The sequence below is a fragment of the Myotis daubentonii genome, chromosome X (genome assembly GCF_963259705.1).
Source record: "Myotis daubentonii chromosome X, mMyoDau2.1, whole genome shotgun sequence".
NCBI classification, from domain to species: Eukaryota; Metazoa; Chordata; class Mammalia; order Chiroptera; family Vespertilionidae; genus Myotis; species Myotis daubentonii.
The window spans coordinates 18,572,801-18,578,724 of record NC_081861.1 but is presented as its reverse complement, the minus strand read 5'-3'; the positions used below and the strand labels follow the sequence as shown (position 1 = coordinate 18,578,724).

Below are 5,924 nucleotides of genomic sequence, written 5' to 3'. Positions count from 1 at the left end.
TATATATATTTCAAAGAGGAAGGGAGAAAGAGAGAGAGACAGAAACATCAATGATGGGAGAGAATCATTGATTGGCTGTCGCCTGCATGCCCCCTACTTAAGATTAAGCCTGCAGTACCTTGACCAGGAATCAAACCATGACCTCCTGGTTCAGAGGTCGATGCTCAACCACTAAGCCAGGGCTGTGGAGCACAATTTTTTAAAAACAAAACAAAAAATTCAATGATAAGTACACACACTAACAGAGAGCATGTACCTTGATTGTGGGCACATCCCCAGTAGGGGGTGTGCAGGAGGTAGCTGATCAATATTTCTCTATCATTGATGTTTCTAACTCTCTATCTCTCTACCTTCCTCTCTGTAAAAAAATCAATAAAAATATATTTTTTAAAAAATCAATGGAAAAACTATCCTTGGGTGAGTTATTAATAACAACAAAAACGGTTTGAAGGGGTGGTGAAAGGAATTTTCAACTAATTATTCCTGAGTTGTAAAAACCGCAAGGAGGAGGTGTAGCCAAGAATGTAGCCTTGAAAGTAGCTTATCTTGTCCCTCAGTTTGAACAGAGGAGCTGTTTAAATCAGAGGAGCTAACAATTTTGGGGTTTAATTACCAGGTGCTTATCATAGCTTATGGAAGGTTACAGTAAGGAAAAAGAGGTCTTTTTCTTATCCTTACAGACATCAGTGGGTTATGAAGATTTTTTTGAAGAAACACATAGAAATGTGACTAAAAGAGGTAAACTCTAATGTAGCATACAGATGAGTAGGAAAAAAAATGTTTTACAGCCCTGGCTGGGTGACTCAGTTGGTTAGAGTGTCTTCTTATACACCAAAAGGGTTGTGGGTTTGTTTCTCGGTCAGGCATACCTAAATTACAGGTTCAATCCCTGGTCAGGACATGTACAGGTGACAACCAATTGATGTTTCTCTCTCACATGAAAGTTTCTCTCTCTTTCCTCTTCTTTTTCTCTAAAATCAATAAAAACATATCCTTGGGTGAGGATTTTAAAAAAGTTTATACAAGTTTGAGACCATGATATTTGCTCACAAGCAGTCATTGTTATTAAAGAGGTGAGACTGTGGGATGGTAATGCAACCTTGTTCTTATTACCAAAGTTAAGTGTTTCAATATTTTATAAGTGCTAATTCCAAAATAAGTGGCCATACATAAACTTCAAGTGTTAAAAAATGTCTTGAATTTCACAAACCCACAAGATGTAGAAGCAGTAATATTAAACTGTTGAATAAGCTTACAAATTCTTAGCATTAAACTAGGTTTTGACTCTCCTTTTTCATACACACTGATGCTGTGAACTAACATGAAATATTGCAATAGAAACTTCATAAAAGGCTGTAGAGAACAGGAAAGTCTTTCCAAAGAATAACTGCTTAGTGCCCTTCATCAAAACTAGACTTAAGCTCCTCTGAGCTGTGGGAGCCACAGCAGCCAGAACCTACTACATAGTAAAGCCTGATGACTCTCAGACTGAAGACTCTTTCAAACTCTTGCTGCTTGAACTCATCTCATTCAGCAACCTGTTTATACTCGAGGCAGCTTAATACTTCCTGGAACTTTTCAAGAACCTTCCTTTCATAGCTTTTCTACTAAATTCATGCCATTGAACATGTGGGATTCTATAGTATTTCTGAGTGCTACCCTATCTCTATTAACTTCATATTCTAATTCATATTGTCTGCTTCTTTTACAATCTGGTCAATATCATGTATACCCAAACAGTCTTGGTTGGTAATGTTGATTTTGTTCTCCCTGCCAGTACTTTTGTTGGCAACATTTATATTTATAATGATATTGGTGTCTATGTGAAAGGTCACCTGTATTTTAGGAATGCCACATTAGTAAGCTAGAGAATTCCAGGAGCATGAACTTGCCAAGCAGTTTCTTCCTCTTAGGTAAAGCCTTTTCTCCCTCATACACTTTCATTAAGACAGTGGTCTCTTGTCAAAGTAAGTTGTAAACATCTGAATTTGCTTTGTAGAAACAGTGGTGTTTCTCTGGATAAGGGGTGTCACATCCTCCCTGCCATTTCAATGCCCAGGGAGAAAGGGCTAATATCAAGGTCAGGAGATCAGGCACATTACATTCTCTGATTTGTCAACCAGGAGAATAGGTTCTTGTATAGTAGTTGTGCCATATGCCACGGCCTCCTCTGGGTTGATGGTCTTGTTGAGCTCCTTTCAATTCAAGAAATCTTTCAGCAATTTTTCGAACTATGGGATACAAGTGGAACCACCCACTAACACAATTTCATTAATTTGGCTTTTGTCAAATTCGGCATCCTTCAGAGATTTCTCTACTAGCTTTATGATACCATGGGAAAGAGCACTGAACTGCTCAAAGTGGGCTCAGGAAATGGAAGTGTGGAAATCCACATCCTTCAAGAATGAATCAATTTCAATCCTGGCATTAAAAAAGAAACAAGAAACATTTTGCCTTCTCATAGGCAGTCTGGAGGCACAACACTGCCCACTTGTTAGAGGCTATATCCTTCTTGTGTTTGCATTTGAACTCTTCAATCAGGTGCTTCACCATAGGTTACCCAAGTTTTCCCTATCCAGGTGGTTGTTACCAGACGTGGATTTTACTTCAAAGATGTCTTCCTTGACGTTTTGGATAGATACATCAAAGGTGCCATAACCCAAGTCAAAGATCAGCACATTTTTCTCTTTTTTTAAAACTTTTTGTTTGTTTGTTTCATTTTAATCCAGGCCATAGACTGATAGCTGCTGTAGTAGGCTCCTTAATGATTCTCGGGATATTAAGATCAGTGATGTTCCTGCATCCTTGGTGGCCTGACACTGTGAATCATTTAAGTAGGCTGGGACACTAATTACTGCATTTTATATTTTTCTCCCCTAAATAGGCTTTCCTTTTTCACAAATCATTTGGGAAGGCCAGTGCTTCACTCTGACTGAACTGTGGCATCATCAAACTTGCAACCAATCAGCCTCTTTGGCATCAAAGATGGTACTGGTAAGGTTCATCACCCCTTTGTTCTTAGTAACTTCACTGATGAGGTATTCACTTAGTGAAAGCTATATAACTTGGACCAGTACAGTCACCTTGATAATTGCCAATGATCTCTACTTTTTCAGTCTTCAGCCAGAGGAGTCCCTACACATGAATAAGTGGTATCCAGTTCAATACCAATCAGCAGACATACTGATTAAAGAAAGAAAAGGGGGGAAATGAGGCAGAAAATAGTTCTTTTAAAAATCAATAGCAACAACAGCCTCTTGCAGTTAACTGCCACATGAGACATATATTGTCTATTTTTCCACCACCTCCCCTTCACTGTATTTTGGTCCTTATGTAGGTCAAACTCAAATATAAATAGATTCAGTTTTACAACTCATTCAGACAGTACTGGGTTCCATTTGTTTTCTATTATTTGCAGACCTCCACTGCACTTGGAAATAGATGCTAGACTACAAGGTGACCACCCGAATTCTGAGAATAGTATCAAACCATCTTGGCAACCAACAAGGCTTCAAAACTTTGGGGTCATTTTTGGCTTCTCTCAGGCCCACATCTAATTGATTTCCTGATCCAGTCATTTTTTTGTCCTTGCATGTGTCCTTTCCAACGGCCACCACTCTAGTTCAAAGTTTTATCACTTCATGTCCAGATTATCACAGTAGTGTCATCACTAGTACATCTCCTTTCTCTGATTTCTTCTCTTATTCATGACCATCATTCCTTTGTCTATCCATCCATCCATGCATTCCTCCATTCATTTAATAAACATCAATTGTGTATCTACCATTTGCTAAATACTGTTAGATATTGAAAGTAAAGAGATGAATTTAAAATGGCTGCTATCCTCTAGGCATACCTTCATGCTGACCTTTTAAAATTATGCCTTTTATGAAACTAACCCTTGCTCAAAAACTTGTTCCCCATCACCTACCAAATAAAATAAAATAAAACAGACCCCTTTCCTTGCCCACCCAGTATGGCTTATGGAATCATATAGACACAGATTTCAGTCCTGACTCTGTCATTTGTAGTTTTGCTAGTTTATTAATGATAACCAACCTCAGTCCTCAGTTTTATGTCTTTTTTTAAAATATATTTTTATTGGCTTCAGAGAGGAAGGGAGAGAGAGAGAGAGAGAGAGAGAGAGAGAGAGAGAGAGAGAGAGAGAGAAACATCAGTGATGAGAAAGAATCATTGATCAGTTGCCTCCTGCACACGCCCCTTACTGGGGATTGAGCTTGCAACCCAGGCATATGCCCTTGCTCTCAATCAAACCCATGACCCTTCAGTCCCCAGGCCAACGCTCTATCAACTGAGCCAAGCGGGCTAGGGCAGTCCTCAGTTTTCTTAACTCTAAAGTATACCTACCATTTTGGCGCATAGTAGGTGCTCATTAAAAGTTATTTTGTCTGTCCTTATCTTTAAATAATTGATATCCCCAAACATAGATTCATATAGAATCAGAATATAATGGATTCTAGATATCATCAAATAAAGCTTCCTGATTTGACAGTTGAAGAAACTGGGGTGTGATTTGGGAAATGAGTGGCCCTCATTGACACAGAGATTTTGTAGCAGATGGAGATCTGAAAGCAAGTCTTCCTGACTCTCCAGCAAAGTCCTAAAAGGAAGAAGCCAGGAAATGTTTATGGGGAAAATTTGAGGACAGGAAGGTAAGGGCTATTTCTAACCAGAAGTGTGTTTAGCTTGATGATCCAGATTTAAAATATGTAGCAATGTTCAAGTATGTAGCAATTCTTTCCATTTACAGGAAAAGGCTACTTTTATTTTTCTTAAATTTCAATGTGGAAGTTATTGATGAATCTGAAAAAAACTGAAAGCATAACACATACTTATCTGACTGACATTAAGGTAACTTATATAGTAGCATCTCCACTGGAGATATAGATGGAACTAACACAGTAGGCAGAATGAGGGGTGAGGGAGTTATCAAACTACAGAAGGTTAATCCTGGACTGGTGTTTTTAGAAACTATTGAGTCTAAGATATTCAGATGTTAGGTAAGAAAACTAAGGCCCAAAGGAGGCCCAAAAACTCAACAATAAAAAAGAATGAAAACATTCTCTTTGCGAAAACATGGGTAGACCTTGAGGGTATTACCTTAAGTGAAAAAAGTCAGACAGAGAAAGACAAATGCCATATGATTTCACTTAGATATGAAATCTAAAACACAAACCCACAGATACAGAGAATAAGCTGATACTTGTCAAAGGAAAGGGAGGTGGGGGAGGGGGATAGGTAAAAAGGGGAAGAAAGGGGATAGACCAAGATTGCACATATTCTTATAGACAGAGCTAGAACACCTGACTTTTTAAAATCTAGCAATTATTCCATTTGACTACAATGGCTGCTCAAACAGAAATATGTTCATCAATTAGCAGTTGTTGAATACCTATGTGCAGATCACTGGACAGAGCACCAAAGAAAAGTTGATAAGTTATACCTGAGCTAAAAGAGATTAAGAGTAGAAGGGAAACAAGCTGTTCAGTTGTCTCTTGTGTACATGTAACCCCAGCAGCATAGGCAAAATATATAAATGTCTGAGTCACAGCCAGCCTAAGCAGGGTTACTCCAAAAGAGGTTACACTGTCATTTAAAATTAAAATTGAATAGGTTATATTCAACATGAGTTGAAAACATTCATAAATTTAATGAATCATCTAATTAAATATTATATATGCAACAGTATGGAGCACTCTGAGGGAAAAACCTTGAGTTATTTTTATGGTTAAATGAAATTAGTAAGTAATGTTTAAAAACAAAACCCTCTTGAATTTCATAAAGCTTTTTTTCTAAAGCAGAAAATGTTTATTTCATAAACTATCCCTTGTTTTAAGGAATTACATGCTTATTGTTGCTTTCAATGCTAAGTAGTCAGCTGAACTATAATTTTTACCAACCAC

At 37.8% G+C, this 5,924-nt stretch overlaps 1 pseudogene; it reads right to left on the bottom strand.

The window, feature by feature from the left end:
• Positions 1–1,391: 1,391 nt before the first annotated feature.
• On the bottom strand, positions 1,392–4,381 carry LOC132224533 (heat shock-related 70 kDa protein 2-like; annotated as a pseudogene).
• Between the last annotated feature and the right edge of the window lie 1,543 nt (positions 4,382–5,924).